General features: G+C 41.9%; 1 protein-coding gene across 2 annotated transcripts in view; it reads left to right on the forward strand.

Annotated features, from left to right (window-relative positions):
• Positions 1 to 874: 874 nt before the first annotated feature.
• Positions 875 to 13675, forward strand: part of ttbk1a (tau tubulin kinase 1a) — a 65725-nt gene continuing 52924 nt past the window's right edge. Inside the window, exon 1 of one of the 2 annotated variants that reach the window (XM_075462542.1) lies at positions 875 to 968. The gene's annotated coding sequence lies outside the window, so the exon portion shown is untranslated. Of the gene's footprint in view, positions 969 to 12626; positions 13173 to 13675 lie in introns of those variants that run through there. The other variant, XM_075462541.1, reaches the window with a different exon arrangement.

The raw sequence follows: 13675 nt of genomic DNA on the forward strand, positions 1-13675 counted from the left end.
TTAGACAACAAAATTGAACTGAGAACTGAAAGTCAATAATGCACCATGTGTAGTTATAGCCCTAGTGAGACAGCTAACCACAGAGTTAAAGCCAAGGCATGTTGATTTAAGTACATGTCTCACAATGGCCAATCAAAGTGTTTTGCATTAGGCTTAGGGAGAAAAAGAAGGTGCTCAGAATCAGAATCAGAATCGCCTTTATTGTCATTATAATTTACATTACAATGAAATTTGGTTGCAACTCCAAAGGTGCTTATAAAACAATCAGAAATCAAAACAAAACTATGTTTAAAATGAATTTAAATAAAATGAAGGCACAGTATGAAATATAAAATAATATATGGTAGTGAATGGAACAGAGTTATTTGAACTTATAAAATATTGCACATTTTTCCAGAATTACATATATTGCATGGTATATATTGCACATGAAGTGTATTGCACAGTTCTCATTATTGCGTGTGTATTGCGTATTGTAGTACAATGAGAAATAGAATCCATTACATAATGAATTTTCACATGAGAAGTATTAAAATACAAGTTTAAATAAAAATGAAAAAGCCTTTATTTATCCCAAATTTAAATACTAATGTAACATATTTTGTTCTGCACTACTTTCCCTACATCATGTGACACACACACACGTCCTGATTGGTTAAAATCTTTAAAAGCATGATAACTATGACTCTAAGTCTGAAGTCTTTCTAAGATAAAGATTATGGAATATTTCAACGGACTGCTGATAAAATAATAACATTAGCTTGAAAGTAGGTGTGGAGGAGTGATGTTTAAAAGACTCCTATTCAGAAGGGGGCGCTGTGGAGCTACAACTTTAACGTTGAGACGCGGAGATACCGTGTGTTTGTGCGTGTGCGCGCCCGTGCGTGTGGTGCTGATGCTGTTGAGATGGAGCAGCGGCAGAGGAACCTACTCGGCTCCATGTCGTACGGACGGAAAGCAACATTCAGGTAAGACATACAGACATAACACAAATAAAACAGTCACACCAGAGAACAATGAAGCTGATCAAACCAAAGCGACGCGAGGCTGAAGGATGCAAAGGCGGGTTGTGTGTGTGTGAGGCCACGGGCATCTACTGAGGCCGGATCAGGAGATGCCCAATAAACAAAGTGGATGATATATTTAGTTGGATTTGACATAAGACTCTGGCGCTGTTTCACTGCGCCAGGTTCATTTTGTTGAAGTGAATCAAAAATGACAACAGAAGGACGTTAGAACCACGATACAACAGGCCCCGCGATAAATGAGGGTGGGACTTTCACGCCTCTCCCAGCTGCTATGGAAGTCATTGACCAGGATTTTCAGAATAAATACAATATAATTACATGGAAAAAACAAGTGACGCTTGTCTTCAATCGTACAATAGTTTAGATTTAAACGCATAGTAAAATAAAAGAAATGTGATTTAAAAATGTGGCATTCAATTATAAAGCAGCTAAAAAAAAATACAATACATTACATTACATTACGGTCATTTTGCAGACGCTTTTATCCAAAGCGACTTACAAAAAGTGCGTTCTACATCGGTAGGCAAAAGAACTTCAGGTCACAAGAAATTATAAGTGCATTTCCTTCCAAAACCAAACAGCTAAAAGCAAAACTAGTGCTAGAGTAAGTGCGATAAGTCAGGTACCTAGACACATGGGAAGACAATTTAGAAAACAAATAAGTGCATAAGAATCAAATAAGTGTGTACAAATACTGAGTGTCATACCCAGGTGTTCAAAAATCATTTTTTGCTGAAATCACAGCACACAATGAATGCTTGTATAAGAAGAAGCCATGAAAGCCATACTTATCGATTTGGTTGTGTGATTTTTAAGTGTTTGCTTTAGTACATACAGATCACTTTGTTGTGCAAAATAGTTTTGATTGGTGTTTCATTTTTTTATGACAGTATGAGCAGTGGTATTTGTAAAGTAGTAAAACTATTGGTTAAATGGTTGCTTATTAGACAGACACAGGACTGGAAAATGGCAACTTACTGTGAAATAAAAAACATAGGAGATCACAAACTATAAGAGGAGTGTGAGAGCAGACCTGTAACTAAGGATTATCTATATCTGTCTATTGTTTGTATTGGGTGATTATTTATTTTTCTCTGTAAGATATAAAGATAAGTTGAAGATCCCATATTCATCTTTAAACATCATGTAATCAACATACCTGAATTTATAGTCACATGAAAAAGAAAGCACACCCTTTTTCAATTCTAAGGTTTTATGTGAAGGGACGTGATTAAAAACAAATCATCTGATCCTTAGCAGGTCTTAAAAATGTGGTCAATTCAACCTCAGATGTACAAAAACACATTATGTCATTATTTATTTCACAAAAAACTAGAAACAGTTTGTCAAAACTAAGTACACCACATGATTCAAATAAGGAGTAGAACCACCCTTAGCAACAGTGACTTGAAGTAACTGTTTTCTTTATAAAATGTTCAGTTTCTCACATCATTGCAAAGGAATTTTGCTTCAGTTTACTGAGGTTTGCAGTTATTTGTTTATGCAGGGCTCTTTTTAGGTCGAGCCACAGCATTTCAGTCTGGTCGAAGTCTGGAATTTGTCAGGGCCATTGCAACAGTATGACTCTTATCTTGTTTTTTTTTGTTTTTTTTACAGCCATTCAGTTGTAGATTTGCTCCTCTGCTCTTGTTGCATGATACAGTTTCTGCCAAGCTTTAGACAGATGAGACAGATGGTCTCACACTTTGACTCCAGAATACTTTGGTATACAAAGAAGTTTATGGTTGACTCAACCGCAAGGTGCCCAGGTCCTGAGGCTGCAGGACAAGCCCAAATCATCACTCCTCCACCCTTGTGCTTGACAGATGGTATGAGATGTTAGTGCAGATATGCTGTATTTTTGTTTTCTCCAAATGTGGTCCTGCATTATGGCCAAATATCATACCACTTGTATCTTGTTTGTACAAGCAGCATTGTTCCAGAAGTCTTGTAGTTTGTTCATATGCAACCTGGCAAACAGTGCCGTGCTGCCATGTTCTATTTAGAGAGAACAGACTTTTAGAATAAAACTTATTTGAATATCCTAATTCATTTTCAGTTGCATGATTATTCATGTGATTTTTGCAGCTTTTTGTAAGAATTACTCTAAATTCATTCATTTGTGAAAATCTGCTAAAAATTAAGTATACCATAATGCTAACCTCTTTATTTTCAAATACTGGTGTTTGTGGTATATATTGTATCTCCCAAATTAAACTTGTTGATTCTGCAAGAGATCACACTGAAAATATTACAATTTGTTCACTGTTCAGGTTTCAGTTGAGGTGAATATTTGTACTACACATGTGTTCAATTATCTGTTTTGCTTAGGAACCTTCCCTAACCCAGATGTTTGTAAGTGATGGTCATGAGCTGGTTGAACTGTCTAAATGCTAAGGAGCACTTCCTTTATGCACCATAAAAACACAGGACCATCTTTTGTAAAAAAAAAAATAAATAAAAAAAAAATAATAGATTCTCATTTCTGCATGGTCACCTTTCCTGAACTACATTACATTTTCCAATAAGATAATGTAAGCTCAACTGTACCCCAAGTGCAGTTTGCAGTCAATTTAATAACAAAACACACTACCACCAATGATTTTATTTATTTTTTATATTTATATTTATATATATATATATATATATACACATACATATATATATATATATATACACATACATACACATATATATATATATATATATACACATACATACATATATATATATACACATATATATATATATATATATATATATATGTCGTGTTTTTTTTTCAAATTTTCAGACCCACATGCAGAAAACTCTCAGGAGGCAAGTAAACAGTTCTCTTTACAAAGTGAAATTGCAGGCTGGAAATCCACTAGAAGGCGGCTGGCTGGAAACCAGGGAAACGGCTGGAACTCTGGAATACGGGAGCACAGGTTTATTGAGTTGTAAGCGGGTCTTGCAGAAATGAAGATGATCAGAGACTTACAGGTGAGTTGTAGAATTATGGCCGGAGGGAGGATACTATGGGGCTCCGGAAGATTAGCGGCTTGGATCCAGACAGCGGTTCTTACTGTGAGCACGGCGTAGAGTGGACAGGATTCGATCAGGGAATGGAACACGGAAGGAGGCCGGGGCTGCCAGTCATGGGTTTAATCCGGGATAACGGAGTTTTCCGGTGAGGAATTGAGATGCAGGGAACCAGGCTTGGCGTAACCAGGAAGTAGAGTAACCACGTATGGCTAACACTCAGGCGCCGAAGGACTGGCAGCATACTCCTTAAATGCTTCTCCCTGATGAAGGGAAAGCCACCGTGCTCACGACGCCATCTGGTGGAAGGAAGACCATAACACACTCCCAGAACCCAACAGTACCCCCCTCTCAACGGCCGCCTCCTGGCGGCCCAGACGAAGTGGAAGGAAGGGAGGCCTCATAATCGTTCATCAAGGAGGGGTCACAAATGAAGGAGCGGGGCACCCAGGAACGGTCCATAACCCTCCCCGTCGACGAGGTACTGCCAGCCCCTACCCCGCCGACGGGAGTCCACGATCCGTCGGACCAAATACACTGGGTGCCCCTCAAAAACCCGGGCGGGTAGAGGGGGCTTGGCTGGACGGGTTTGATCTGGAAACATGGAAAGATGGGTTGATACGGAAAGAAGGTGGTAGACGGAGACGGACTGCGGTGGGACTGATGACTGATTCGATCTCATTGGGACCAAGATAACGAGGAGCAAGTTTCTTAGAAAGTGATTTTAAAGGAATGTCATGTGAGGACAGCCAAACCTTCTGACCTGGGGTGTAGTGGGGTGCTGGAATTCGTCTCTTGTCTGCAAAACAGCTATTTTGTTCAGCAGGGCAGAAGGACAGAGATGGTGTTTCTCCAAATGATTTTACAGGGACGAATGGGGTGATAGACAGAAGTTACAGATATATATTTTTCGTCTGATGGAAAAAGTGGCGGTTCATCCTTTCCGTTTGACCGTTAGACTGGGGGTGATAACCAGAAGTGAGGGAAACTTTTGCACCAAGCGCTAGACAAAACTGCTTCCATACCCAAGAGATAAATTGGAGCCACGGTCTGAAAGTATTTCTTGAGGAGTACCATGAAGAAGGAAGACATGCTTCACAAGAAGCTGGGCGGTCTGGAAGGCTGACGGGAGTTTCTTAAGAGGGATGAGATGGCAGGCTTTAGAAAAACGATCAATGATGGTTACAATTGTGGTCATACTTTGGGAATAAGGGAGTCCGGTGACAAAATCGATGGCTATGTGGGACCATGGTCGTTTGGGTATTGCCAGTGGTTGAAGTAGTCCAGCAGGGGGACGATGAGATGGCTTGTTACGGACGCACACTGAACATGCGGCAACATACTTCTTGACATCTTCATGTATGGATGGCCACCAGAACTTTTGTGAAATGAGGGAAATGGTGCGACTGGTACCGGGATGGGCTGAAAACTTGGCACAATGAAACCAGGGGATAAGACGGGAACGGACTGCAGATGGAACGCAAGTTTTCTTTGGTGAACCATTTCCGGGATCTGGTTGAGTTTGCAGGGCCTGTTGGATTATGTCTTCAATCTCCCAAGTCAGAGAACCAATGGTGCAGGTAGGTGGAAGGATAGGTGCCAGGGTCTTGTTGGAGTCATATGAATATTGACGAGATAATGCATCCGGTTTAGTGTTATTTGATCCTGGGCGATAAGAAATAGACAGGTTAAAACGGGAGAAAAACAAGGACCAGCGGGACTGACGGGAGTTCAGACGTTTAGCGGATTGTAAGTAAGACAGATTTTTGTGATCAGTCCAGACCAAGACTGGATGTTCTGCCCCCTCCAGACAGTGATGCCACTCCTCCAAGGCTAACTTTATGGCTAAAAGCTTGCGGTCTCCAACATCATAATTTCTTTCTGCAGAAGACAGTCTACGGGAAAAGAACGCGCAGGGGTGCAACTTCTCATCTGGACCTGAACGCTGAGACAAGACGGCTCCGACTCCAGTATCGGAGACATCGACCTCCAGGACAAACGGTTTCAGAGGGTCTGGCTTGACCAGAATAGGAGCTTGAGCAAATTTCTGTTTCAAGGCGGAAAAAGCAGAGTTAGCTTCATCATTCCAGGTAAAGGGGACCTTAATTGAGGTTAAAGCTGTTAGAGGGGCAACAGTTTGGCTGTAGTTTATGAATCGTCTGTAGAAGTTAGCGTGATTTGATTTAATCCCCTGTAGTCAATGCATGGCCTTAGAGAACCATCTTTCTTACTTACAAAGTAAAAACCTGCCCCTATTGGTGATGAGGGACGAATTATTCCAGCGGCAAGGGAATCATTAATATAGTTTTTCATAGCTTGGCGTTCGGGACGGGAGATGTTATAAAGCCTGCTGGAAGGTAGAGCGACAAATCTTGATGCTTACTAAACACTTGTTTGAGATCGTGATATTGGTGTGGAACAGGGATCAGGTCGATTTGGTCCGCTTCTTCCTGAGAAGCTGGAGACAGATTGGGTGGAACTGCAGACTGTAAACAGGTTGAGAGGCAGTTAGTAGACCGGGACTCGATTCGAAGTTTAGTCCAGTCTAAATGGGGATTGTGTTGTTGCAGCCAGTTAAACCCCCAAGACAATGGGAGGATGAGAAGTGGGAAACACAAAAAAATAAATAAATAAATGGTTTCCAGATGATTACCGGAGATTAGCTGAACGGGTTTGGTTTGGTGAGTGATCTTAGGGAGTTCCTTTCCGTCTTGAGCCGTAACGTTCAGCGGAGTTGGAAGTTTAATGGTTTCGATCTTGGCTTGATCTACCAGATTTTGAGCTATCAAGCTTTGTTCGCAGCCAGAATCTATGAGCACAGAGAGTTGCAGGGAATCATTGTTGAATCAAACGACCGCAGGAAGTGTTAAACGGGGAGATGAGGAGAGAAATTTTTGGCCCATATCTACTGACAGGCTCTCTTTTGGGCGGATTGGACAGGTTACAATGAAATGTTCTGAGGAACCACAATAAAGGCAAGATTAGAATCTCTTCGTCTCCGTCGTTCTTCCGGGGTTAGTCGGGCCCGACCCAATTGCATAGGTTCTGGTGGCGTGGTTGACTGGTTAGGTGATCTGAGATTTGAAGGGTTGAAACTTCTGAACACTGGCCTATCACTTCTCTGTCTCTTCCTTTCACGTAACCGATTATCTATTCTTGTTGTCAAAGTAATTAATTCATGAAGCGTTTTGGGCTCCTCCAAAGTAGCCAACTCATCCTTTAAGGATTCGTTGAAAGATTGGAAAAATGCTGCCTTTAAGGCACAAGCATCCCAACCTGATGCGGCTGCAAGTGTACGAAATTCGATAGAAAAGTCTATCGAAGAAAACTGATCTGGAGCCCTGTTTTAGACCCCATAGTCTACGTGAAAAACAGGTCTGGTCTGATTCTTCAGCAAACGTGAGTCTAAATTCATCTATAAATTCTTGGAATGAGCAGCCAAATTGGGTAGGATCCTGAAATCTGGCTTCCGCCCACTTTAGCGCTTTTCCAGAGAGTAGGCCAAGGATGTAAGAGATCTTTGCATCATCATGCGGAAAGGTTTGTGGCGATCTGTTGAATACAAGAGAGCATTGAAGCAAAAACCCGCCACAACCAACCTCACTGGAAAACTTCTCGGGATTAGGGGAGGAGACGTCACGGGAAGTTACAAGCTGTTGAGTGACTGGTGGACCGGAGGACTGAGCGGAGGCCCCATCTGCTGGAGAAGACGTGTTAAATTGCAGGTTCTATTCAAAGGCTTGTTAGATATTCCAGGCGCTGACTCGAGGCGCTTTGTTGCTCACAAAGGGCGTGGAATATTCCTTCTTGGATTGGATTAACCGATGTTGTTCTGTTAAAGGTGGGGTAGGGGATCTTTTTCTGGAGCATTTTTTTACATATTGCTTGAAATACTCTTCACCCCCCCATTGCAACCAATTAATTAAAAGTATTGACACAAAAATGAAAAGTTTTAGTGGCCTCTAGAACGTACAATCTAGGAAAAACACTATCCAATCATTGTGAACGGACCGTTCACAATGATTGGATTCTGATCCCGTCTATCAAACTGCAATCTGCTCCTCCCTCCCCCTCCTTCCCCCTGTGCACGTACCCTGCTCCGTGAACGAATTACGTGTCCAGAAGCTTGGCAGGAAGCTAAACTAGAGCCAGCTTGGCTAGCACCTAGCATTATTAAACGTATAGTTATCATATACTCAATACTAAATACTACTAAATACTACTGAGGACCTCTGCTGGGTCTGTTTGGCCTGAGTGTTCTGTCATGGTTTTCTCTAATTTTCAGACCCACATGCAGAAAACTCTCAGGAGGCATATAAACGTTCAACAGTTTCTTTACAAAGTGAAATTGCAGGCTGGAAATTCACTAGAAGGCGGCTGGCTGGAAACCAGGGAAACGGCTGGAACTCTGGAAGACGGGAGCACAGGTTTATTGAGTTGTAAGCGGGTCTTGCAGAAATGAAGATGATCAGTGACTTACAGGTGAGTTGTAGAATTATGGCCGGAGGGAGGATACTATGGGGCTCCGGAAGATTAGCGGCTTGGATCCAGACAGCGGTTCTTACTGTGAGCACGGCGTAGAGCGGACAGGATTCGATCAGGGATTGGAACACGGAAGGAGGTCGGGGCTGCCAGTCATGGGTTTGATCCGGGATAACGGAGTTTTCAGGTGAGGAATTGAGATGCAGGTAACCAGGCTTGGCGTAACCAGGCTTGGCGTAACCAGGCTTGGCGTAACCAGGCTTGGCGTAACCAGGCTTGGCGTAACCAGGAAGTAGCGTAACCACGTATGGCTAACACTCAGGCGCCGAAGGACTGGCAGCATGCTCCTTAAATGCTTCTCCCTGATGAAGGGAAACTGCTTGCAGGTGTGCGTAGTTAGACTCCGGACTCAGCCACCATGCTCACGACGCCATCTGGTGGAAGGAAGAACATAACACACCCCCGGAACCCAACAATATATATATAAAATTATGATAATAATGAATTATTAACTATTTATTTGTATGTGTTTGCTTTAAGATGTGAAGTGTAATGTCATAATCATTGGAAAACAAGCACTGATCTCTGCTCTGAGATGTGTGTCCACTCAAGATGCTGTCTGATACCTTAAAGGCGGGGTAGGGGTTCTTTTTCTGGAGCATTTTTTTACATATTGCTTGAAATACTCTTCACACCCCCATTGCAAACAATTAATTAAAAGTTTTGACACAAAAATGAAAAGTTTTAGTGGCCTCTAGAACGAACAATCCAGGAAAAACAGTATCCAATCATACTGAACGGACTGTTAACGATGATTGGATTCTGATGCGTCTATCAAACTGCAATCTGCTCCTCCCTCCCCCTCCTTCCCCCTGTGTGCGTACCCTTCTTCGTGAACGAATTACGCGTCCAGAAGCTTGGCAGGAAGCTAAACTAGAGCCAGCTTGGCTAGCACGTAGCATTATTAAATGGTTCATTATGATGTTGAAAGGTATTTTCTTACCTGTGAATCCGCCATGAGAAAAAGTTAGCAAAAGTTAGCCAAACCAATCGATGCTTGCTGTCAGAACAGCGCTCGTGCACCTTCGTGCTCGTGAACAAACATTGCACGTTCATGTACTCTAGAGGCGTGGCTTCGGGGGGAAAGTGAAGAAAAGGGTTGGGACTTTTTACCTGTGTATTTTCAAAATGCAGCTTCGCTGGACTCAAAATCCAGGATCTCCTACCCTACCTTTAACTTAACTCATTGGCTGCCATTGACGTCTATAGACGTCAATTTAAAAAAAAAACGTTGACTGCCAAAGACGTCTATAGACGTCAATTGCGTTTTTTAACGGAGCGGGCTGGGGGACAATCTAGCGGAGTTCGTCACTAAATCTTAGGCTTGTAAACACTAAACAGAGAATATACTGGCAAAATTACCCGCAAGGTGGCAGCAGTGCCACTTTGCACAAAAAAAGAAGAAGCTTGTTTTCTCCGTTTTTTTTGGTCAAACAGCTGTTTTTGGTGAAACCAACCTATGTTCTACTGTCTATTACTAAAGGACTGAAAATGGTAGAAACAAACTTTTTTTTCCTGATCAAAGAAGAGAGTCTACTCTTTCGTTTGGTCATTTCGGTGTGTACATAGTCATAAGACACACTTTTCTGTGGGTCTTGGAAAATCAGTCAAAATACTGTGAAACACTTGGCAGCATGGGTCTCTCTGCACTGAAAATGGCTGGCAGCCAATGAGTTAAACACGTTGAATTGGCAAACGGAGTTGAGTTTGATTATTGCTGATTCATCTTCACTGTTTAGCACTTTGGTCACCTTTTAGATGTTTTAAAGCGCAAAATAAATACATTTTGATTGATTGATTTAACAGAGCCAAACAGTTTAGATGTTAAACATAAAACTTCACAAAACTGAAGATACAAAATATTTGAGTCACTTTGAAGTTGTGGACTGTCACCTGCAAGATTAAACTGAATGCTTAGTTAACTGAGCGTAACTCTGGCCATCAACTTGCCACCTCGACATGTTTGTATCATTATTCCAAGAAAATTTAAGAGGATCCTGAGTTGCTTTGAAAATCCTGGCATTCAGGGAATATATAGTACCATGACAAGAAAGAATAGTTAGCTTGCTAATTATGAGGTAGCCTACACAACTGGAAAAATAAAGTTTGCCAGTTTATGGCTAATGCGCTCTACTATTCATAACATGAGGGACAGGCTCATCTTAAGTAGCCTCCATATTCCACTGCATCATGGAGTTAGAATTTCTGACCTGCCCCAAAAAACCCAGAACACAAAAACTGTGAAAAAACTGTCAGACCCTCTAACTCCACAATTCAGCATCACACTGTGTTCATTCTTTTAACTGATCTTAAGCTATTGATTTATAATATGTATCTTCTTTTTAAATGGAAATCTCAAATGAATTTGATATACTTGGACTTTAATGTCTAAACTGTGGATAAAGAGTGATTATAAAAAGGTCAAATAATTGTTCATTCAACTGGATATCATAGAACAGCTTTTAAATTGTCTTGCTGGCCCACTATGGCAGAATGTGCCACATTCACATTTTATGTGGCCTAAACGTAATAAGTATGCACATACACACAAAATCACTTAAAGGGATAGTTCGCCTCTTTCGACATGAAGCTGTATGACATCCCATATCAGCAACATCATTTCTGAACATCTTCTTACCCCCTGCTGCGTCCTGTGAGCAGAGTTCCAGCCTCATTTTGGCGTTGATGAAGGTAGTCCGGCTAGTTGGCTGGGGTTTAAAAAATAAAGCGTTTTGTTTCTCAAAACAATATGCGTTCAAAAGAGTAATACATTTGCATCACAAAATCGTCCATCCAGAAAAAGTCAGATCTCACAATCGCTTGGCCCTATTTTCTCTCCCTTTGTATCAATGCGTTCAGCCACCTAGCGACAGCCGCGCCTGTTACAGTGTTTGCTGCTCGGTCTGCACAGCAGGCAGTGATACGAAGGGAGAGAAAATAGCGTCAAGCGATTGTGAGGTCTGACTTTTTCCTGGAGAAAGATTTTGTGATTCAAATGTATTACTCTTTAGAACGCATATTGTTTTGAGAAGCAAAACGCTTTATGTTTTTAAACCCCAGGCAACTAGCCGGACTACCTTCATCAACACCAAAACGAGGCTGGAACTCTGCTCACAGGACGCAGCAGGGGGTAAGAAGATGTTCAGAAATGATGTTGCTGATATGGGATGTCACACAGCTTCATGTCGAAAGAGGCGAACTATCCCTTTAAGGTATATGAGTGTTTGCAGAAATGATAAGAAAAGCCCACATCCTGAGCTTCAGGTGCTGGTCATGGCTTAAATCATTTGGCAGACACTCAACCAGGAGGCTGGAGTTGAAGTCCTGCGCAATGGCTATTATATAGCTTTTTATTTATTTTCCACCATTTGGTTTAATGTTTAAGTTAAAAAAAAAAACTTCTTACTTTCTCTAGTGAGGTTGAGTAGGCCTAATGACCTGAACTTTTCTTGCCAAGACAAAATGCAATGCGTCTTTAGTGAACCTGTGGATCTGTTACAGGCTTTTACGTGAATTTGTGCTGATCTGCTGCTGGAAGCAGCTTATACATCTAATATGCTTTAAATTTTGAAGGCTAAATTTCTGTTGTTATGAGTCAATTGATCTCATCAGTAGCTGTTATGAAAGCATTGGCAAGCTAAATAAAACTTCATTGGGTTATCAGCCTAAATTCTTTCTGTTTTTTTTCTATTTAAGTGATTTTTGAGTTAGGGACTCTTGATCAGACAAAAGAAGATATTTAAAGATGGGAAATGTTAATTCTAGAAAACAAAACATTTTAATTTACTTTATGGAGCAAACAGTTTTATGTAACTCTTAGCAGGCAATGGTGATTTCTACATTCTGCTGTTTCATCATCAATTTCTAATTTCAGATTTGTTTTGAACAACATATATGTGGACACATCTGTCAAAAACAGCTAGATAATCGGCTGCGTTATGATGAATATGTTGAGGAGAGGGAGGGCTTATTTTGAAAGACTTGACCGGATGTTGTGGCTGTGGTTGGTGGCGGTGATCTGACGCTGGTGGAGGCAGAGCTGCAGTGCGGACAAACAGGCTGGAGCCGGAGATCCTCACATCCACACACTGCTCCAGCCTCGGCCAGCTTTCTGTATCTGGCTTTGCTGTCAAGTACCCGAAATCGGTCCAACAGGGAGGGAGGGTGGACCGGTCCGCACCCCACCTCTCCCCTCCTCCTCCTCCTGCTCAACTGCAGCATCGGAGAACCGGAGGAGGACCAGGGCAGCAGAGATCTGTGTTCCTGAGCTCCAAGGAGAAAGCAACACAGTTGTCTATTCTTAAAAAAAATAATAATTACTTATTTATTTCTGGGCCCGCGGTGTGAGCCGGATTTTCTGCGGGTCTGCTTGGCATGGGACGGCTGGTTTAAGGACCGACCCGGTCCGGTTTGATAAGAGGGGAAATAGATGCTGATTTAATCCTGTTGGGAGTCTGAGGCCCGAAACCCGGCCCCCCCATCAGAGGAACGGTGGGTTTTCTGGACCAGAACGTTTTGTGCCGAAGTAAAATCCCAGATGAAGATTCCCAAAAGGCGGAAAAGGAGCGTACGGTGCGCCAGGTAGGCCTGATCCGGAGCGTTTCAGTGGGCGTGTGCGTCCCGCAGCGATATGCGCTCACATGAAAGTGAATATTTATTAATCATTGGACGATCCGTTTTTATCAGAATGACGCACCGTGAATCTTTCAGACTAAGATGCCAAGTTGTGTAACTGTAATGATCTTTTTAATTCATAACGTGGGTCAGTCCGGGCCAGATTTATTGATTAGCAGGATGTGATGTTGCGCATGCGCATAGAGGACTCATGACTGTGCACTGCAGAGAGGAGCGATTCAATAAGAGTGATGCAGAGGCAGGCAAAGAGAGTGGTGGGGTTTAAACTTGAACTAGAGCGGAAGTGTGTTGCACAAGCCTTTCATTCATTCATTTCTGTACTCCGTTTAGTTTTATTAGCCCTCATTTAATGTGTTGTCTGAAAACAGCAATTATTATGAAAGGATTTCCTTTCTTTGTTTGCTCAGCTGAGCTGTCATTATTTATTATCACATCTTTTGTTGCATTAA

The sequence above is a fragment of the Odontesthes bonariensis genome, chromosome 4 (genome assembly GCF_027942865.1).
Source record: "Odontesthes bonariensis isolate fOdoBon6 chromosome 4, fOdoBon6.hap1, whole genome shotgun sequence".
NCBI lineage: Eukaryota > Metazoa > Chordata > Actinopteri > Atheriniformes > Atherinopsidae > Odontesthes > Odontesthes bonariensis.